Source organism: Lissotriton helveticus, chromosome 8, assembly GCF_964261635.1.
Source record: "Lissotriton helveticus chromosome 8, aLisHel1.1, whole genome shotgun sequence".
Lineage (NCBI taxonomy): Eukaryota > Metazoa > Chordata > Amphibia > Caudata > Salamandridae > Lissotriton > Lissotriton helveticus.
The window spans coordinates 1,028,632,439-1,028,655,914 of record NC_136069.1 but is presented as its reverse complement, the minus strand read 5'-3'; positions in this window follow the sequence as shown (position 1 = coordinate 1,028,655,914).

Here is a 23,476-nt window from a genome sequence, read left to right as displayed (position 1 = left end):
TTCATTATCAACAGTGGTGTATCGATAAACATTATGCCTGAGGAGAAATATAATAAATGATCTCCTTTGCTACAACTTATACCATTGAAAACCAAAATTTAGACAAGGGCTGCCTCAACAAAAGTCATGGTTCATTTGTAGTGACAATGGAGCACAAGAAAACAAAGGTGCCCACACCCATCCATGTGCTTTAAGGCACGCCGTCTAGTGCCTGTGTACTCAGTTTCAGCACAGCTGCTGATTTGGGAGTGATTTCTGAGTTACAACATGAATGCTCACCACAAAATAGTAAGTCAGTTCCCTTTGTTATTTCATTGTTTGGAAAGCTTGAGACTATGAAAGTATAGTTGCATATTAATGAGGACGTCAAGTCCCGTTGCTCAAAGACATAGACAAATTGCTTTTCCTTTGCAAGAAGTTGTTGAGAAAGAACTTGAATTGTTACTCAAGCATGATATTATGCAGCGCTCTACTGGTCCAATCTCATGGGTTTCTCCCACAGTAGTAGTGCCTAAAGAGGACAGTGAAGGAGCTGTACGCATATGCGTTGACATGAGACAGGCAAACAAGGCACTTGAACAAGAACGACAACCAGGTTCAGACATTGCTGACATGATAACGCAACTAACTGGTGCAGAGGTCCTCTCTCACCTTGATTTAAATAAAGGCTATCATCTGTTGGAATGTGGTATCTTGCATAATGCATGGCTGACACCAGAAAGGCTGGTCAGCTTACATCATCATTACTGTCAGCCTTGATACACTGTGTTGTTACCATAGGGGTGGAATGCTTAGATTTGAGTGGTTACAGGTCTTGAGGAATGGAACAACAAGCAATGTTCCTTCGTGGTTGAGGCTTGTATTGAGGATAACTAATAAACCTCATTTGAAGTTTACCTTCTTTGAGTGGAGTGGCTTTTCGACATGTACTCGAAGAAGATGCTGGTATGTTACAACGTTTTCTTCACATGTTTATCCGTTTTGATACAACAGACTACGTTTTGATATGTCAACTGATGCAGAACTGTTTCAAGACGTCATTCAATGCATCATACAGCCTGTCATGAATACGTTCTACGCCCTAAGTTGGCAGGGTATGCCCAGACGTGGGTCCCTTGCTCACTCTACTACTGGATTCAAGATAGCCTGGCTGATGAGGATTATGAATCTGAAACCGGTCCCAGGATGCTTGTTTCTGGTCCAGGGAAGACATGGCTTGGCTGTTCGGGCTGGACTGTTGCCATGAGGCACAGGGTCAGACTGATTTGCATATGGCCATGTCTGAACTGGCGTGATGGAGTGAGCTAAAGAATGGTGATGGATTATATCCAGATCAGTTGACTGGGGGTGAGTGTTTGATTTGCTCAAACGCTCTGTCCATCATCCCCTTTGGTATCGCTTTCTTCGCCCTATGTTGGCAGGGTATGCCCAGACGTGGGTCCCATGCTCATTCTACCACTGGATTCAAGATCGCCTGGCTGATGAGGATTATGAATCCGAAACCGGTCCCAGGATGCTTGTTTCCGGTCCAGGGAAGACATGGCTTGGCAGTTTGGGCTGGACTGTTCCCATGAAGCACAGGGTCAGACTGATTTGCATATGGCCATGTCTGAACTGGGGTGGTGGACTGAGCTAAAGAATGGTGATGGATTAAACCCAGATCAGTTGACCGGGGTGAGTGTTTGATTTGCTCAAACGCTCCGTCCATCATCCCCTTTGGTATCGCTTTGTTTGCCCTAAATTGGCAGGTTATGCCCAGACGTGGGTCCCTTGCTCACTCTCCCACTGGATTCAAGATAGCCTGACTGATGAAGAGTATGAACCCGAAACCGGTCCCAGGATGCGTGTTGCCGAGCCAGGGAAGACATAGTTTGGCAGTTCGGGCTGGACTGTTCCCATGAGGCACAGGGTCAGACTGATTTGCATATGGCCATGTCTGAACTGGGGTGGTGGACTGAGCTAAAGAATGGTGATGGATTAAACCCAGATCAGTTGACCGGGGTGAGTGTTTGATTTGCTCAACCGCTCCGTCCATCATCCCCTTTGGTATCGCTTTGTTCACCCTAAGTTGGCACGGTATGCCCAGACGTGGGTCCCTTGCTCACTCTACCACTGGATTCAAGATAGCCTGGCTGATGAGGATTATGAATCTAAAACCGTTCCCAGGATGCTTGTTTCCGGTTCAGGGAAGACATGGCTTGGCAGTTCGGGCTGGACTGTTCCCATGAGGCACAGGGTCAGACTGATTTGCATATGGCCATGTCTGAACTGGGGTGATGGAGTGAGCTAAAGAATGGTGATGGATTATATCCAGATCAGTTGACTGGGGGTGAGTGTTTGATTTGCTCAAACGCTCCGTCCATCATCCCCTTTGGTATCGCTTTCTTCGCCCTATGTTGGCAGGGTATGCCCAGACGTGGGTCCCATGCTCATTCTACCACTGGATTCAAGATCGCCTGGCTGATGAGGATTATCAATCCAAAACCGGTCCCAGGATGCTTGTTTCCGGTCCAGGGAAGACATGGCTTGGCAGTTTGGGCTGGACTGTTCCCATGAAGCACAGGGTCAGACTGATTTGCATATGGCCATGTCTGAACTGGGGTGGTGGACTGAGCTAAAGAATGGTGATGGATTAAACCCAGATCAGTTGACCGGGGTGAGTGTTTGATTTGCTCAAACGCTCCGTCCATCATCCCCTTTGGTATCGCTTTGTTTGCCCTAAATTGGCAGGGTATGCCCAGACGTGGGTCCCTTGCTCACTCTCCCACTGGATTCAAGATAGCCTGGCTGATGAGGAGTATGAACCCGAAACCGGTCCCAGGATGCGTGTTGCCGAGCCAGGGAAGACATGGTTTGGCAGTTCGGGCTGGACTGTTCCCATGAGGCACAGGGTCAGACTGATTTGCATATGGCCATGTCTGAACTGGGGTGGTGGACTGAGCTAAAGAATGGTGATGGATTAAACCCAGATCAGTTGACCGGGGGTGAGTGTTTGATTTGCTCAACCGCTCCGTCCATCATCCCCTTTGGTATCGTTTTGTTCACCCTAAGTTGGCACGGTATACCCAGACGTGGGTCCCTTGCTCACTCTACCACTGGATTCAAGATAGCCTTGCTGATGAGGATTATGAATCCAAAACCGTTCCCAGGATGCTTGTTTCCGGTCCAGGGAGACATGGCTTGGCAGTTCGGGCTGGACTGTTCCCATGAGGCACAGGGTCAGACTGATTTGCATATGGCCATGTCTGAACTGGGGTGGTGAAGTGAGCTAAAGAATGGTGATGGATTGAACCCAGATCAGTTGACAGGGGGTGAGTGTTTGATTTGCTCACGCGCTCCGTCCATCATTCCCTTTGGTATCGCTTTGTTTGCCCTAAATTGGCAGGGTATACCCAGACGTGGGTCCCTTGCTCACTCTACCACTGGATTCAAGATAGCCTGGCTGATGAGGATTATGAATCCAAAACCGTTCCCAGGATGCTTGTTTCCGGTCCAGGGAAGACATGGCTTGGCAGTTCGGGCTGGACTGTTCCCATGAGGCACAGGGTCAGACTGATTTGCATATGGCCATGTCTGAACTGGAGTGGTGGAGTGAGCTAAAGAAAGGTGATGGATTAAACCCAGATCAGTTGACTAGGGGTGAGTGTTTAATTTGCTCAAATGCTCCGTTCATCATTCCCTTTGGTATGCCTAATAGCAGCACCATATCTGCTGTGACAATATTGAGAAAAAGAAACAGGAGTAGAAACCCATCAACCTTGTTGGGATTGGGGTGAACAATTGTGTACAAAAAACAATATCCCAACTGGTATTATTTGTAGACAAATATAAAGGATATCTATACAGTATTATCCATGAAGGAACAAGGAGACTGAGCTTGATTTTTCATGTGTGCTCAAAGCATCATTTTTTATCAGCATTTCGCGGAATGTAGGACAAAAATAATTACAGTTAGTATCAGCACTGCAATTAATAAATAAAAAGTGACAGCCCAAAATTGTACAAGGTGCACGAGTGCAAGAAGTGAGTGGCACTACGGCGACACAAGTGACAGTGAGAGCAGCGTGGACGGCGCAAAGTGTATTGGTGAACGATTATATACAGTGAGTAAAAGCAGAGTGGTTAACAAACAGTTCAGTTTATATTTTCCATTTTTTCGAAAACCACGAGAGAAGGGCGCCTAATATCTTGCTGGGAAGTCGACGGCGTTTCGATCCAGAAGAGTTAGGATCATCATCAGGACTGAGGGGCTGGATGCAGTGCGTCAGGCATTTGAGAGGTAGCAAGGAAGGGGATCCGAGGGTAGAAGCTCTGTATGGAATACACGGGAAGCGTCCCGGTGCAAGGTAACTAACGTGTCCGAAGTCAAATCTTCTGTGCCAACTGTGCCTGGGAGCAGAGGTTTAGGAGTTTATTCAGAGATGGTCCGGAGCCGTGTGGTCCGTGGGAAAGGGAGAACCGATCTCGGCGTAATCTGAGGGGAAGCGAGTCAATCACGAGTAAGTAGACCAGGTAGGGGCACCAGTGGCCATTAGTTCCCTGGAGGGGCGGGGGCTGATCTTGGCGAAGTCCGCCAGCTGAGACGAGTCAATCTGGCCTCAAAGTATTTTCATGAGCGAGTGAAGCGCTGTCCGGGAGTTGCTCGCAAAAAATGAAACCCGCTCGAATTGAGTACCCTCATAATACATACTAATTTTAAGTAGACATAGAAAAATAACACTAACATAACGCAAGGGAACTGCTTTGCGTATGCCTGAATTAACACGTAATTACATAGTAATGTGATAATTTTGTGGTTTAACAAGAATTGCATGAATAGGCCGCAAGTGCTTCAGTATTTGCATGTAGCATTTTGCTTTAAAGGTAATGATTAACGCCGCTTTACGCACTAAGCTTATGCTAGGTAACATTATTAGGAAGTAGTGAATGGTGGTAGTTAAACAGTGATGGTTTCATTATCACATAAGTAATCGATGTTCATTATATTTACTTTAGTGCGCTGGAGGAAGACGCCATTTTAGTTAGCTCAGCTATGGTGGGAGGGGGGACTGTTAGGAGAGAGTTTGTTCTGCCATGAGGAGAAAAAGATGTGCTATGCACTACAGATGACATGAAGAAGTGAAGGCCAGAGTATTGGTCGCCTGCCAACTGCTGTACCCAAGAGTGGGACCGGAGATGTTCTCTGTGAATAAACTTTAATGAATGTAAAAATTTAACTGATGTGGGGTACATGTGAATAAGCTGAGATTCAGACCATGGGAACTGCTGTAAATAATAAAGTTGTTGAATAAATATAAAGTCATGGTGGCGTGACAATCACCACCTCCCCAGCCCACCAATCAATGTATGAGTTAGAGGGAAAAGTTCAACATTTTAGGGATGGACCTGTTAATTTAGACTATAATTATGGTGCCTTTCGGGGTGGGTTTTTGGGCTTAGGCTAACAAGAGAGAAGAGTAGAGATGCGTCGCTGTCCATCTGTTTGCAGAGAGGCCTAGCTGCTCCTATCCTGTCCTGTTCCTGTCCATTGTATCTTGTGTTTCCTGATGACCTTTTTTCGGGGAACCTATCATCTCCTGGGTCCAAGGGGTGGTTTTACTATGGATCGTTAGGTTCGTATTTAGCTTACATCGTTCTCAGAATCTCAACATTAATGTATTTGTCTCTGAATCTTATGTCTCTCCACCTATCCACTCCGTCAACAATATATTGATATGCATTATTTAAGATGAACCTATTGTCTTTTTCATCTATCTCTCCATTAAGTATATTATTGTTTGGCATAATCATTTGCTGAATCTTTTGTCTCTTACTTTATCCACTCCTTCATTGCATAATGTCATTGCATAATGAGTCTGTATAAAAGGCATAATTTCTCCTGTCATGAGATTTTGATGTTTCTGAGTTTAACCAAATAGCAACTGAGCATTTGACCTATAATTTGAGATACAAATTCATTTATTAACCTTACCTAGAGTCTTTTATTAATTTTTACTAAATGATTGGCAAATTAGTATTGATCATTGCCATCAACTATTCAACTAATTGGTCCATCAACCAAGTAGAGGAAGAGTTGATATCAAGATTACTTATTTAACAAATGTCACAAAGGATCTATGAAATAATTATTTGATGAAACAAAACAAATTGACCCCTGCGCATCAGGGATACTGGGTGACTGTGAATGGGACATTGTAGTAATGTTTTTGAGTATCAATCCCGATCAATTATTGGTATTGGCGCTGGATCAGTTTCTTGGTAGCAGAGGATGGTTTAATTATTGATCAGTTTGGTAATGATATTGATTATTGATTATATGTTCCTTACTCGAAAAATTAGTGTCATGTTCTATGTTGTCTAGAACTCCAGGTACGTAGATACCTGAGATATCCCGGGAAGGAATCTGCTGGAAGTAGGCAGAAGAAGAGTGTGGTAAAGAAATCACACTGCAGAAGTACTTTGTCTGTTGAAATAATGCCTAAAAGCTACGGAGGGCTGTAGGTATTATATTTAGGGAAATTTTGTATGTGAGTACAATGTGTGAATAGTAAAGGGTCACTTCCGAAACTCTAGCCTTATTTCCAGGAGAATACCAAAAAGTCCTCTTGTGAAATCTTGGTTTTATCCCTAGAAGAGTAATAGGTCCACCCGGAACTTGTTTGAAGGGCAAGAATAGCGCTGGTCGCCATTAGGACTCGGAGTGAGAAAAATCTCTAAAAGAGTGAAAACTATTTCTTTATTTAGTTGAACAGACAAGGTAGCCTTGTTTTATAATGTTACTAATACAATTTGTCTAAAGAAAACAAAGAAATTATTGCCATAAAAATCTTTATAAAGGAAGGGTCAGTAGAAGGAGTAATACTGACGTCAGAAAAGGCTGTACTGACATTGGTCAAGCTGCGGGTGTGTGCTGGACTGTGATTGGTTGGTTGGTGTGAACCGTGCTAGTATTGGTTGAGACTTTGCTTACGTAGCAGTGTTCTAATTGGTTGGTTGGTGTGCGCCGCGCTGGTATAGGATGAGAGTTAACCAATAGAATAAGTAGAATTACGGAAAGGTTGTTTTTGTTTATTCATGATCAGACCCATTAGTGGAAGAAGTCAGAAAATGAAGTTGATGCAGAAAATAAAGAATTTCTTAAAGAAAGATAAATCAATTGTGACTAGAGAGCGAATTCTTATTCCACCTCCAAAATTGCCTGCTTCTTTTATGATGTTAGAACGAGGATATCACACGTGTATATGGATGGAAAATTGGATTAAGTATACAAAAGATGATGGTGTTTTAGCTTTTCGGCAACATGGTACATTTAATGTAAGGATATTGCAGAATTTGAGAAATCAAATCAATTCCTTAGTCCCAAACCCTAGATTGACTCAGTACAAAGCATTGGAAGAATGGGAATTGGAGGCATTTGAGAGAGAAAAATATAGAACTGGTAACAGAGTTTACAGAAGTATGATGTTTAGATACCCGTTTGAGAGCAGGGAAGAAAAGGTGAAAAGATGGAAAAGAGCCGTAGTAACGGAAGGATTATAGCAAGTTTTAACGGTTGATGAGCAATGTAAGGTGAAAAGAAACCATTTAGAGACTTCAAGTGTAAGAGGTTATATGAATGATTCTGACAATGATGAATTGATAGTAGTCATTATGAATAAAAAACCTCCACCATATGAAGACAATTTAGGGGTAGTGACTCTAAGTGCCCCGCAATAGGGAACTCCGTTGACTCCGCAAGTTTCTGATATAGCAAAAGTAATGAGAGAAAAGGAAGCAAAGATGTTGAATAAGGCCAGACTAGAACAGGTCAGAAAATGAATCAGTTGAGTTTGAATGCAGCGTCATTGACGGTACCGGTAACAATTGGTCCTGTAGTTCCATTGTACAGAGATAGACAAAATGTGTCTAAAGTGCATGCATTAGCGGTACCAGGAAGTACCATTAGGAGTGGTACGAATGAGGATGGACAGGTTAATGCAAATAACACGTTGTTAGGTCTTTCGGTTTGTGAATTGGTAACAGAGACCCCACAAAGAGGTATATATTTAGACCCAAGGAGAACAGGGCCAAATACCACTCCAGTAGCAGGGAGTTCAGCAGGTCCCTCACCAGAAGAATTAAATAATTGGATAAAAGAAATGACAAACCCAAAAAAACAACCACAGAATATAAATGTGAGTCAGCAGAAAGTTGATTTAGAAGAGATGATTATTGGAACAATAAACCAAGATAGATTAGGGACCTATCATGATGAAGAACTGTTGTTTTTATGTAAGAGTATTGCCTGGAGGGCAAAGAACTTGCATGAGAAAATATCGGAAGCTGCTACAGAGTGTGGGGTAGACATAGAAAAGTCGAAAGTATTGCAGAAACCGTACAGGTTAGCCTTCACTGACAAGGATTTAGAAAGTTTGAATGCAGCTTGGAAAAGGTTTCAGATAAAGGAAATAATTACTTTTTTGAAGAAATGGGTAGATGTAGATTGTTGGAAAGTTAGATGGATGAAAACGAAGGGAGATGCAGCTAGTAAAGGAGCATCTATGTTTTCCATGAAAGAAACCGAACAGGTCGAAAGGGCGTGCCGAATGAGAGAAGTACCAGGTGGTGGATATGTTCATGTTCCTTGGACTAGACAGGATATATTGTCATTCACAAATGATTTTCATAGGTTAAGAGAAAAGAGGAATGGTACAAGCAAGTAGATAGGTTTGTAAAAGTATCAAAGGTTTTGGTAAAAGATTTAGATGGATCGTTTGACATTGTTGTTCCAGCAGATTTATGGACAGAATGCAAAATCACTTTTGACTGGCCTAAGGAAAAGAATCCCAGGGATGCTAAAACAGGTGCTCCATCTGAAGAGATAATGAAAAAGTACAATCAGGTAAACACATTCCTGAAAGAAAAACTTTCCCCAAAAGAAACAGATTGGGTTAAGATTGATAGAACTACCCAGGAACCAAAGGAGTCAGTGCATGCATACTACAAAAGGTTGTTACAGGTTTTCAAGCAGTATAGTGGTTTTGAAAATATTGGAGATAAAGACACAGGACATTTTGTGTAACATTTAGTGTTTTGATTGAGGCCTGAGATAAGTACCATGAACCAGCAACATCTCATCTGTTGGCAGAGAAAAACAGTGGATGGAATCCTACGATATGCAAAGTATTGTAGTGATGAAATTGACAACAAACATAAAAAGTTGAAGGAGAAAATGATGTGGGCACAAGTGAAGGTAGCAGAGCGACAAAAAAATAGTGATAATTAAGCAAGTGGTCAGATGAATGGGCAGAGTCAGAATGGACAGAATTACAGTGTAAGTAAAGGGAAAGGAAGAATGAGTAAGGAAGAAGCTATGAAGAAATTTCCTTGTGATGCGTGTGGAAAGTTTGGACATTGGAGGAATGAGTGTAGATCCGCTAAAAAGAATAACAGGGGAAATCCAAATTTAATTCCACAGATGCAGAATGAGGTGGGTGTAAATCAACAGCAGCAGCACATAGTTACTCAACAGTTACAGGTGCCACAAGACCCCATATCAACTAATGTGAATGCTCAGGTGCAGAGGTACAATGTGAACACCGGATATCTTGGAGGAGACCCGCTTGGTAAGAATCAAGGTGTGAGTCAGGAGTATTGGATGCAATGTAATAAAAGTGACTCAGACTCATCTCAATGACTGTGCCTTAGGGGGAAGGAAGAGTGCATACTTGGCGCATCTTTAGCGGTAGATCTGTCAGGTCCATTTGTGGGCGGAAAGGTGGAAGGTAATGATATTACATTCTTAGTGAACACTGGTGCTACCCTTTCTACTGTGAGAGCAGCAGAACTTCTGAACCAACTCCTCACGGGAGAAATTATCCAAGTTGTAATAGTCTCAAATAAGCATATTAGAATGCCAGTCACAAACCCAAAGAAGTTCATATTGGAAACTTCAAAGACGTGCATCGGTTTGTGGTGTGTGACTCGAGCCCAGTAAATCTCTTGGGAAGAGATTTGTTATACAAAATGAACTGCACCATCTATTGTACCCCAGATGGAATTACATTTCAGACCTCAGATGTAAATGTAAATGTACAGGAATTTATATAGCGCAAATCACCGAGCGGTTTCTAAGCGCTTGCTTAGGGAACCTGTCCTGGTATTCCCCTGTGAGATAACCCCAGCAGGGTATCCGCAAGGTGAAAGCCAGGCATCCCGCCGCGAGGGGCCGTTGTGGAGATTAAGCAAGCTATTGCCCAGAGTCGCAGAGTGTGAACCCGTGAATCGAGTAGGCACCGGAGCGAGAATTGTTGAGTCCATGGACATTTTAGGACTCAAGACTCCGCTGAGCCGGGAATTGAACCCTGGTCCCGGGCTGACCTCTGCTTCCAGGTCTGCCTCCTCTAACCAGTGAGCCACACTTCCCCTCAGATGAGGATGTGGAGTTTAAGATGATGCTAGCAAAGCAAGGGACAGAAGTGAATGAATTGTTTTCACTTCTTACAGAAGAAAATCTGCCTGTAGAAATAAAAAGTACAGTGAGTCCAGATATGTGGGCCTTTACAGGGAAAGAGATTGGCCTAATTTCCTGCTCTGTAAATGTGTAATATATAATTGTCCAAGCCTAATCGCTGTTAAAATGTAATCCAGAGTGAATTTGCAATTTGTATATATATTTATCTCTAACCACTAGTATATGTAGTAGACCTTTGTACTAACTACCATTCCTATGTGATTTTAGAGTTTATCTGTTTGTATCTCTTCCTTGAGTGACTTTACAACTTGTACATTTGCAATTTTTCCCTCCTTTCACTCCACTTGTATACATAACTCCAACCACTAGTATATGTAGCAGACCCTTTGTACTTACTACCATTCCTATGTGATTTTAGAGTTTATTTGTTTTTATCTCTTCCTTGAGTGACTTTACAACTTGTACATTTGCAATTTTTCCCTCCTTTTTCTCCACTTGTACATTTACATTTTTTTTCCTGTTTAAATCTCTTATGTAACTCATGTAATCCAAAGTCCTGTTGTAACGCAACTGCTTCTTTTGTAAAGCGCTCTGACGCCTTCGGGTAATGTTCGCGCTATATAAAATCGCATGAAATTAAATAAAAATAAATGTAAAAAATGACAAGAGCAGATCCGATTCAGGTAATAGTGAAGAATGGTTCTGTGTATCCAAATACACGTCAGTACAAAATGAGTCCAGAAGTGATTGCAGGAGTTGCTCCAGTTATTTACCAAATGATTGAACAAGGAATCCTAAAAGAAATCATGAGCAGTCCTTGTAATTCGCCTATCAAAGGTATCAAACAGCCAAGTGGGAGGTACCGGATAGTGTGAGATTTACGTAAAATTAATAAAATTGTAGTGCCTTGTTGTCCAGTAGTGCCAAATCCAGCAGTGATTCTTTACCAAATTCCTTGTGATGCCGAATGGTACACGTTGATTGACTTGTGCCAAGCATTCTTTTCAATTCCTTTGCATCTGGAATGCCAATATGCTGAGTTGCTCAAGGGTATACAGAGAGCCCCTCAATCTTAAATCAGATCCTGAAAAAATGCCTAGAGACTTTAGTCATGCCAGGAAGTTTGGTTTTGGTTCAGTATATTGATGACTTATTGGTGGCATCAAAGACACGAGAGTCATGTATGACAGACACAATTGCCTTATTGAATCATTTGGCAGAAGGAGGACACAAGGTGTTGTTCTGCTCGATTTTCCCGGCCCTTTTTGGAGGAAAGGTGATTGATGGTGACTTCAGTCTCTTATCATTCTGGTACATGGGTTAGAGTAGTGGATAGAGCCTATTTACAAGGCATTTCGACATGATTCTGTGTCCTATTCCCTAGATTAGGGCTTATATATATAGACTAGGGGATAGATTTGTTAGTATTAGGGATAATTCGCCCTTTAGTTAAGGTATTAGTATACTTTCCATGGAGTTATGCTGAATTCGGGCCTGGTAGGCCTCAAACGGGAGAGACTCCATCTTTCTTTCTGCCCTGGCAGCTTGGGATGCTTCTAGGTCAAGTGTAATGTTTTAGTTACGAGGTGTTGTTCGCTTGGAGAGAACCGGTTCAGGCCGGCCCTTGTCAAAGAATTGTATTTTTCTTCATACTGAAGACACAACATCAGGCCGCCCGGCTGGGAACGTGTCCTTGGTACGGGGAGGTACAAGAATTTGGTGGGCGGCAGGTTACTGGCTGGAATTTTCCATGAAGAAACACGCTTCTATATTAGTGAAAGCCCGAGATAGTTGCGGAGTTAGTCTTGCAGGCGATATCTGGCCGTCAGTAGAAAACCTATCACTTATTCCAGGGAAGACAGACACCAGTCCAAAGGCGGAGAAGAATCGAGAGACATGCACTCTCCTAGCAGACCAGCAAGGAAAGGAGAGTAGCTGATGAGAGGAAGGTCCCAGGGGCTTAGAGAGGAGTGAAGGGAACAGTGCATAGCGGTGCCGCCGTGTTCCCGTGATTGCAGAGGTGTGACTTCAAGACGAACTAAAAGCCCAGACGAGAAGGGAACCTAGATGACTGCTGACTGTGGACTCCATATTAATAAGGTGATGTCGACCCTTTCTTATTAGAGTGTACAGCCTAATCTTTTACTTTCCTTTGCAGGCTATGTGTTGTAATGTGGTATTATGTGTTTATGTGTAACGATGAGAAATAAAGTACTTAGTGAACCAGTGTGTAGATGTTATTGTCCCTAGTGGGGCTAATCTTTCTTCTAGTCAGGTGCAGGTGAACGGATGCATCTCCCGTCCATGTGGGTCTGAACAAGGGGGAGAGGGTGGCTTCTATTAGATAATAACCTTTGCATAGTGTGCTCTTTATTCTTGCATGAAAAGATAACCTATTCTCCTAGTCAGATGCTACTATGTGAACAGATGCTAATCCTGGTCAGGTAAGTGGTAACTGAATAAGGGAGAGAGGAGCTCTTGGATTGAGGGATAGGCGGTACATCACCTAATTTGGCAACCATTGTGTGATCCCGAAATAACGTAGTACTATACCCCTGATGAATAGTGAGATCGATCCCTTTATGTAATGGTAATCATAGGATAAGCTGCCGATTGGGTAGGTGACTGGGTTCGACTGGAACCGCGAGGTCATTGATTGCTACTGCTGCCGATTGGGTAGGTGACTGGGTTCGACTGGAACCGCGAGGTCATTGATTGCTACTGCTGCCGATTGGGTAGGTGACTGGGTTCGACTGGAACCGCGAGGTCATTGATTGCTACTGCTGCCGATTGGGTAGGTGACTGGGTTTGACTGGAACCGCGAGGTCATTGATTGCTACTGCTGCCGATTGGGTAGGTGACTGGGTTCGACTGGAACCGCGAGGTCATTGATTGCTACTGCTGCCGATTGGGTAGGTGACTGGGTTCGACTGGAACCGCGAGGTCATTGATTGCTACTGCTGCCGATTGGGTAGGTGACTGGGTTCGACTGGAACCGCGAGGTCATTGATTGCTACTGCTGCCGATTGGGTAGGTGACTGGGTTCGACTGGAACCGCGAGGTCATTGATTGCTACTGCTGCCGATTGGGTAGGTGACTGGGTTCGACTGGAACCGTGAGATCATTGATTGCTGATATTATAGGAGGTACATGGTATGTATCTTAGGAATTCCCTGTCCTTAGGGGGTAGATACCTGTCGTGAATAGGCCCTAGGGAGGGGAGAGAGTAACGTTCTGGCTGGGTTAGTGAGGCTCTGATGAGCTGGGTCCATTTAATCTGAGAACCCAAGCAGAACATTTGGCGTCACGAACCGTTTACAAAACCTGTGTGCGTTGTTGTCTTTTTCTTTGTCCTCGGCGTATACGTGCTTGCGTTTGTTGTTTCGTTTTCTTTTTGTGTGTGTAGTTTCCTTTTCTCAGTATGTTTTTGAGAAAGTCCAAATCTGTTTTTAAGTTGCCTGTTGATATTCCCGGCTGGGATTCAACGCCTTATGAGGCCTTGGCCCGTGAGTGGGCTGATTCTACTGGTTTGAGTGAAAATTGGAATTCTTGTCTGGAGCTGGCGGAGCCGGCTGATGTGATTTCCTGTTTTCAGAAGGCGCCGGTAGCGAAGGGTGATGAGCTTCCTATTTTAGGTCGCAGAGGTTGGATTGTTTTGTCTGCGTACAGGCTTGTACATGAGAGGTTGTTGAAATTGCGGAGGGAGCATGTAGAAATGGAACGGAGGTTTGTTGTAATTCAGAATGCTCATACTTTGTTGCGTTGTCAAAATAAATTGCTTGCTGACAAGCTTGAGACGTACCAGACTGTCGCCGAAAGGGCGGCTGTGCGGATTGCACGTTATAAATACAAGCATCGTCGGGGTCGTGTTTCTAAGCGGAAGGTGCGTCTGGTCGTGGCGAAAGCCGGACTGGATTGGAATCCTGATGAGTGGGATGGTAATATCTGGAATTCGAGTGATTCCCTTTCCTCGGATGAGGAGCCTAAGGATCGCGGGTCTTCTCGCTCCGGACGGGTTCTTAAATCTGCTTCTTGTGCTACGGATGTTGATTCCCGCGACTGCGATCGCCCTTTGCATTCGCTTTCTACTTCTCATGCGGATTGTTCCCCCGAATTTACTGATCGGGCTCCTTCTGGTGCCCTTCCTGCGGTCTCTGCACATCCTGTTTTTCGTAGGAAGTTGCAGCAGGCTCCCGGTCATCTGAACGGTATTCCTTTGGATTCTTTGGAGGATTTTACTCAACAGGAGGTTAGTGATATTTTGCAGCGATTTCGACAGCGCGCTGGTGAGACCTTGCTTACGTGGATGGTGCGCCTTTATGAACTGGGCGCTGCTGGCATTATGTTGGATGCTGGCGATTCTTTGAAATTCTGTTCTTTGAGCTCGGATTCTACTGTACAAGATCATTTTCGTAATTTTAATGGTGGTGGTCAAATCAGTTTGCTTCAGTTGGCGACTGAGGGGTGTAATCAAAAGTACCCTACTGAATCTGACTGGCCTGTGAATGACAAGCCGTGGTATACTCTACGCGATGCTGCACAGCGCCTCAAAGAGGAGGTGATGAAAACTGCGATTTTTCTGAGTACTGTTGACAGATTGCTTGATGGTTTGTTAACGTCTTCTGTGCGGAATCGTATTATTCGTTCTTCCCCGGTTGCTTATAAGCAGGTCATGATGACCTTATTGATCAATCAGACTGGTAATGCATTATCTATGGTGCTGGAATCTGTACGCCAGCTCGGTGAGCTGGGTGATTGGTTTAAGCCTGAACGACAGTCTCGGTCTGACACTCGTACTCCGGGTGAAAATAGAATTTCTAGACGTGACATGTTTATGGCACTTTTGGCTGATGGTGTGAGGAGGGAGGACATTGATGGTGAAACTACTTCTCGTTTGTGGGAATTGTTTCGCAAGCGCGGTTTGGACCGGAAGGAGGGTGCCCGGCGTGTGCGAACGACTGAGTGTGATCGTGAATGCTCTGATGACAGCGGTGATGACAACCGTCGTGTACGTTCTGATCGTCGTGATGATCGACGGCTTGAGCGTGATGTGTCCCCTCGTCGGGGAAGAGAGAGAGAGAGAGAGGGGGAGAGAGAGAGGGGGAGAGATGATTATGGTAACAACCGACGCAGAGATGAAAGGGATCAGTCCCCTGAGTTGAGGAGGAGGGAGGATCGACACAGATTTTCCGATCGAAATTCACAATACAATACGGAGGATAGGAATCCATTTCGTAAGGGAGATGGATATGAACACGATATATTGATACCTGAGAAACGTGAGAATCTCTATCCTGATTTGTCCTGGGCGATAGAACGCAGCAAAAATGACTAGGAAGTAGGTCAAGCTCCCGTACACAGATGGGCTCATCGAGATAATAGACCCTATGTTGATATTGAAATTTTTTGGAGACATCGTAATATTCAAAGGGCCCGAGCATTAGTAGATACAGGAGCGGAGGCCACCCTTATTCATGGAAAATCAAAGAAATTTAAAGGCCAATTTTTTACCATTACTGGTTTGGGTGGGAAGGAAACTCCCGCAATACAAACTACAATTGAAATGAAAATAGGCAGAATTCCTAGAAATGAATATTCTGTATTAGTCGTGCCCCTTGTAGAGTACATCATTGGAATTGACATTTTGAAAGGAATGACTTTACATTTGGATGATGGATGTTATCAATTTGGAACTAAACATTACATATCATCCAGACCCGTACGGGTTGGTCGTTTGAGAATGCCCCCCGTAAAGATTCCCCAGGCGACAAAAGTGGTTTGCCAGAAGCAGTATCGTATCCCAGGTGGCCATGAAGAAATTAGTAGCACTATTCAAGACTTGGTGGATGCAGGGGTTATAACTCCAGTTACCTCTGCTTGGAATAATCCTGTCTGGCCGGTGCGTAAGAGTGATAACTCTTGGCGCATGACTGTTGATTATCGAGAATTGAATAAACATACGCCCCCTTTAACTGTCGCAGTACCAGATATTGTTACCTTAATTGAAAGAATTCAAAAGCATCCAGGTACATGGTATGCGTCCATTGATATTGCTAATGCTTTCTTTTCAATCCCGATTGCCCCTGAATGCCAGGATCAATTCAGTTTTACATGGAACGGACGTCAAATGACGTTTAGAAGTCTTCCCCAGGGCTATGTGCATAGTCCCACGATATGTCACCGGCTGGTGGCAGAGCATTTGGCTGAGGTACCTGTAAATTCGAAAATTCAAATATGTCATTATATTGATGATATTCTGATTCAAGGTGAAACACAGGATGAAGTTCAGACCCAATTGGATAAAATTCTTGAATGTTTACGTGAAAAAGGTTGGGAAATCAACCCGGATAAATTACAAGGTCCATCCCAGACTGTAAAATTTCTGGGTATTAATTGGCATGAAGGTCACAGAGAGGTAATCCCACAAGTAAAACAAAAGATTCTTGACTTTGCAGTTCCGAGGAATAGGAAAGAAGCCCAAAGCTTCATCGGCTTATTTGGTTTTTGGCGCCAGCATATTCCTCATTTGAGTCAAATATTGGCCCCCTTGTATCGAGTCACTCGTAAAAAGAATGCGTTTGAATGGGGTAAACCACAGCAAGATGCGTTTAGTTTGGCAAAAGAAGCGATCCAGTATGCCTTAGATTTATGGCCTGTGTGTGATGGTGATGTGGACTTGAATGTGTCTGTACAAGGCCTTTATGCAAATTGGAGTTTGTGGCAGAAACAAGGCAGAAGTAAAGTACCGTTAGGTTTTTGGACTAAAAAGTTACCTGATGCTGGTGAGCGTTATACACCTTTTGAGAAACAGTTGCTTGCATGTTATTGGGCTCTGGTAGATACCGAGCAATTGACTTTGGGACATGATGTGGTTCTGCGACCTGAAATTCCTATCATGCAGTGGGTTTTGAGTTCGCCGAAAACTCACAGAATTGGACATGCTCAGGAAGCGAGTGTGATTAAATGGAAGTGGTACATACAGGACAGGGCACGTGTGGGACCGAAAGGTGTTGCATCTTTGCATGAGCAGGTGGCGCAGGCACCATTGGTTGAGACAGAGAGTGAATGCTCCGTACCTTTAGTACAGGAATCCCCTGTCAAGTGGGGAAGGCCATTTGATGATTTGTCCCTGGAAGACAGAAACCACGTTTGGTTTACTGATAGTTCAGCAAGATTCATAGGGACAAAAAGACATTGGAAAGCAGTGTCCTATAATCCGATCACACAAAGGTTGCTGAGTACAACAGGTGAGGGAAAGAGTAGTCAATTTGCTGAGCTTTATGCTGTTTATCAAGTTCTGAAACAAGAGTTACCTGGCACATGTCATATTTTTACTGATTCCTGGTCTACTGCCAATGGATTAGCAGTCTGGTTACCGACTTGGCATTCCCATAATTGGGAATTACATTCAAAAGAACTGTGGGGGAAAGAATTATGGCAAGAGATTTGGGATATGCTCCCGCAGAGTACTGTTACAATCTTTCACGTGGATGCTCATACCCCAATAGATTCCCTTGACAAATTTTTTCATAATATTGCAGATGAACAATCTAAAATTGCTGAGGCAATGGTGGACATACAGGATTCTGATATGGAAGGATTGGCGAAATGGGCCCACCAGAAAGCAGGACATTATGGAGAGAAAGCCACTAGCAGGTGGGCTGCTGATCGAGGAATTTATATTCCTCTAGATTTAATCAAAGACATTATTTTGCATTGTCCCATTTGTCAGCATGCTAGACAGCGGAAAGTGCCTCAAATTGTTAAAGGCCATTTACATCGCGGGAAGCTGCCCGCTCAAATTTGGCAAATTGATTATATTGGCCCGCTTCCTATGAGTAAAAACTGTCAATACATTTGCACCACTGTGGATACATACAGTGGCCTGTTAGTGGCCCTCCCCTGTAAACAAGCTACCCAAGTGAATACAATCAAAACGTTGGAATTGATTATGCTCTATTATGGTGTCCCCTTCCAAATTCAATCTGATAATGCATCCCATTTTCGTGGAAGATTGGTGCAGGAATTTTGTGTGGAGAATAATATTGAATGGGTGTTTCATATACCGTATTATCCTCAGGCCTCGGGCCTGATTGAGCGACTAAATGGCTTGCTGAAAAATCAACTGCGTAAATTGACTGATGACAGATATAAAAATTGGAGGGATTATTTGTTCCAGGCGCTGTTAATTTTGAATAATCGTCCTTTCTAAATGCTGAATCTCCATTGATGCGTTTGTTTCCTCCAAATGTCAATGCGAAGCCCAATCAAGTTAATGACCCTGTGACATACTGGGAAATTACCCCTGGAGCATTGGCTCCATGTAGAGCGACCCCGGGGTCGGCAGGTTTAGACTTGCATGCCATGAATGATACTATAATAAAGAGTAAAGATCGAGTTATCATTGAAACCGGTGTTGGTGTTTGTATACCCACTGGAAATTTTGGATTAATCGCCCCCAGATCGGGGCTGGCTGTAAAGGGCATTCAAGTACTCGGAGGAGTCATTGACAGTGACTATCAGGGAGAGATTAAGGTGCTCCTGCTGAATAGCAGTGAGATTGATGTACCGATTCATAAAACTGACCGGATTGCTCAATTGTTGATAATGCCTGTTTTCAGTGGTGAGATCACAAAAGGCGCTGCCCCAACGTTGCTAACTGTACGAGGACAACAAGGTTTCGGCTCTACAGATAATCCTGGAGCTAGAGTTTGGGTGCAATCGCCTAAGAATCCCCCTGAACAGGCTGAAGTCATTGCGACCGGTCATGATAACACCATTCTTGTTATGAGACCAGGGAAAGATAGCTGGGAAGCTGTCCCAGCTGACAAATGTTACCTTCGAGAATGAATAATGCCTATTTTTGATCCTCTTTCAGATCATTCTCTGGACTGTTGCTGCAGGATGTGTCGGCGTTGGACTCCTTTTGGACTGCTACGACGGGAGAGGCGGGAACCCATCGACCCGGGCTGATTTGAGAACCCGGATGCCGCGTTCCTTTGCTGCGTGGGATTCATCATCAAACTTTTGGACCACTTTGGCCAAGCGGGTGACCAATGCCCCTCATTTTTGCTTAACGCCGATGCGGTCGGTGACTGATATTCTAGCGACTTGTTTAGTTGCTGTCCCTGCTTCATTGGAGACTTTGGCCCATATTTTCAATGTATCAAATGCCCGTCCTAATGTCCTTTTGGGAGATGTTGCTACACATGAATACTGCCCTTTATGTACTGAGATGCCTGATTCAACACCCTTGATCCAGTCCCAGATAATAACTTATAATATTACGCAGGGTGATTTATGCCTCTTTCTTACTTGTGACCCCAATGCTATTTCTGAGTGTGTACGTTTAAAACTGAAAGGCGCTGCATCGTTCACGGCTCATGAAAGGACTCTTTGCTTCCGGAGGTCACCGACATCATGCACTTCTGTTCAAAATAATATGACTTGTAGGAGTTTAGTAGTGACTCCTAGTCATTACCGTACAATGTTGCTACCCTCTGGTTGGCTTTTTTCTTGTGGTAATACATCCTGGCCATATATTCCCGCGAACATTTCCGGAGGCCCTTGTGCCATTACTAGACTGAGTTTGTTGATGTTTTCCTCACATCCCCATGCTAATTCCCGTGTAATCCGAGATGCTGTAATGCTACAAGAGGACTGTGATTCATCTATGCATTTATATTCCAAATCTGAATACCTTGGTTTAGCATTTTCAATTATTGGTGTTCCTGCTTTGGCGGTCTATAATGCCAAGTCTATCGAGAAAATGGCCTGCTGGATGGTGAAATCAATTAATAATACTTCTACGATTTTGTCTGACATACTACTAGACGCCCAGGGTGAACGTAGAGCTATCTTGCAGAACCGGGCGGCTATTGATTATCTTTTGCTTAAACATGGACATGACTGTTCCGATTTTGAGGGTCTTTGCTGTTTTAACCTATCTGATCATACGAAATCCATTCAGGCTCACATAGATAAACTTCACGACCTGACAGAAGAGGTTAGAAAACACATTGACCAGGGCTGGTTTGACTGGCTCTTTAATTGGCTACCTGATTTACATATGTTGCGTCAAGTTTTAGGGGGTATTCTGATTACTATTAGCCTTTTGATTGCTATCTGTTGCTTTATTCAGTGTATTCCTTCTCTACTTCAATACTGCAGCCCCGGTACTAGACGTAGATCAGTTAGTTTTGTTTCCTATTATTCCTCCACAGATGTTAGTTCCGTTTGATAAATGTATAATAGACTGAAGTCAAGGGTGAAATGTTCTGCTCGATTTTCCTGGCCCTTTTTGGAGGAAAGGTGATTGATGGTGACTTCAGTCTCTTATCATTCTGGTACATGGGTTAGAGTAGTGGATAGAGCCTATTTACAAGGCATTTCGACATGATTCTGTGTCCTATTCCCTAGATTAGGGCTTATATATATAGACTAGGGGATAGATTCGTTAGTATTAGGGATAATTCGCCCTTTAGTTAAGGTATTAGTATACTTTCCATGGAGTTATGCTGAATTCGGGCCTGGTAGGCCTCAAACGGGAGAGACTCCATCTTTCTTTCTGCCCTGGCAGCTTGGGATGCTTCTAGGTCAAGTGTAATGTTTTAGTTACGAGGTGTTGTTCGCTTGGAGAGAACCGGTTCAGGCCGGCCCTTGTCAAAGAATTGTATTTTTCTTCATACTGAAGACACAACATCAGGCCGGCCGGCTGGGAACGTGTCCTTGGTACGGGGAGGTACAAGAATTTGGTGGGCGGCAGGTTACTGGCTGGAATTTTCCATGAAGAAACACGCTTCTATATTAGTGAAAGCCCGAGATAGTTGCGGAGTTAGTCTTGCAGGCGATATCTGGCCGTCAGTAGAAAACCTATCACTTATTCCAGGGAAGACAGACACCAGTCCAAAGGCGGAGAAGAATCGAGAGACATGCACTCTCCTAGCAGACCAGCAAGGAAAGGAGAGTAGCTGATGAGAGGAAGGTCCCAGGGGCTTAGAGAGGAGTGAAGGGAACAGTGCATAGCGGTGCCGCCGTGTACCCGTGATTGCAGAGGTGTGACTTCAAGACGAACTAAAAGCCCAGACGAGAAGGGAACCTAGATGACTGCTGACTGTGGACTCCATATTAATAAGGTGATGTCGACCCTTTCTTATTAGAGTGTACAGCCTAATCTTTTACTTTCCTTTGCAGGCTATGTGTTGTAATGTGGTATTATGAGTTTATGTGTAACGATGAGAAATAAAGTACTTAGTGAACCAGTGTGTAGATGTTATTGTCCCTAGTGGGGCTAATCTTTCTTCTAGTCAGGTGCAGGTGAACGGATGCATCTCCCGTCCATGTGGGTCTGAACAAGGGGGAGAGGGTGGCTTCTATTAGATAATAACCTTTGCATAGTGTGCTCTTTATTCTTGCATGAAAAGATAACCTATTCTCCTAGTCAGATGCTACTATGTGAACAGATGCTAATCCTGGTCAGGTAAGTGGTAACTGAATAAGGGAGAGAGGAGCTCTTGGATTGAGGGATAGGCGGTACATCACCTAATTTGGCAACCATTGTGTGATCCCGAAATAACGTAGTACTATACCCCTGATGAATAGTGAGATTGATCCCTTTATGTAATGGTAATCATAGGATAAGCTGCCGATTGGGTAGGTGACTGGGTTCGACTGGAACCGCGAGGTCATTGATTGCTACTGCTGCCGATTGGGTAGGTGACTGGGTTCGACTGGAACCGCGAAGTCATTGATTGCTACTGCTGCCGATTGGGTAGGTGACTGGGTTCGACTGGAACCGCGAGGTCATTGATTGCTACTGCTGCCGATTGGGTAGGTGACTGGGTTCGACTGGAACCGCGAGGTCATTGATTGCTACTACTGCCGATTGGGTAGGTGACTGGGTTCGACTGGAACCGCGAGGTCATTGATTGCTACTGCTGCCGATTGGGTAGGTGACTGGGTTCGACTGGAACCGCGAGGTCATTGATTGCTACTGCTGCCGATTGGGTAGGTGACTGGGTTCGACTGGAACCGCGAGGTCATTGATTGCTACTGCTGCCGATTGGGTAGGTGACTGGGTTCGACTGGAACCGCGAGGTCATTGATTGCTACTGCTGCCGATTGGGTAGGTGACTGGGTTCGACTGGAACCGTGAGATCATTGATTGCTGATATTATAGGAGGTACATGGTATGTATCTTAGGAATTCCCTGTCCTTAGGGGGTAGATACCTGTCGTGAATAGGCCCTAGGGAGGGGAGAGAGTAACGTTCTGGCTGGGTTAGTGAGGCTCTGATGAGCTGGGTCCATTTAATCTGAGAACCCAAGCAGAACAGGTGTCTCCAGCAAAATTACAATTTTGTAAACAGGAAGTACAGTACCTTGGACACAAAATAGAAAATGGAGTTAGAAAAGTAACCACAGAAAGAATCCGGGTGATCAGACAAATGAATCCACCCAGAACTCAGAAGGAGGTTCGAATGTTTTTGGGAATGGTTGGATACTGTCGACAGTGGATATGTGGTATCTCACTGATTGCAAAACCTCTACAAAGGTTAACGCGAAAGGATGTGAAGGATTTGATTGTCTTTGATGATGAAGGTATGATGCTTTCATAAAGTTGAGAAGCAGTCTCTGTAGAGCACCTGAACTAAGAATGCCAGACTATACAAAAATAATTTGCATTGTACTGTTGTCAGAGAGATGAATGTACACTCTCAGTCCTAACTCAGAAACATGGAATGGCACGACATACAGTAGCATATGTTTCTGCTACTTTGGATACAGTGGCTGCAGCCCTGACGGGATGTTTGAAAGCAGTAGCAGCTACTTGTATGAGTCTGAAACAGAGTGAACAGATTGTGATGGGTTACCCTGTCAAAGTATATGTGCCATATTCTGTTGAGATTCTTTTGACTCGCACTAGAACCCAGCATCTTACTTCTAGTTGGCTGACTAAGTATGAAAGAGTGATTCTGGACGCTGAAAATGTGACTGTCGTCACATGCACTACAGTAAATCCTGCA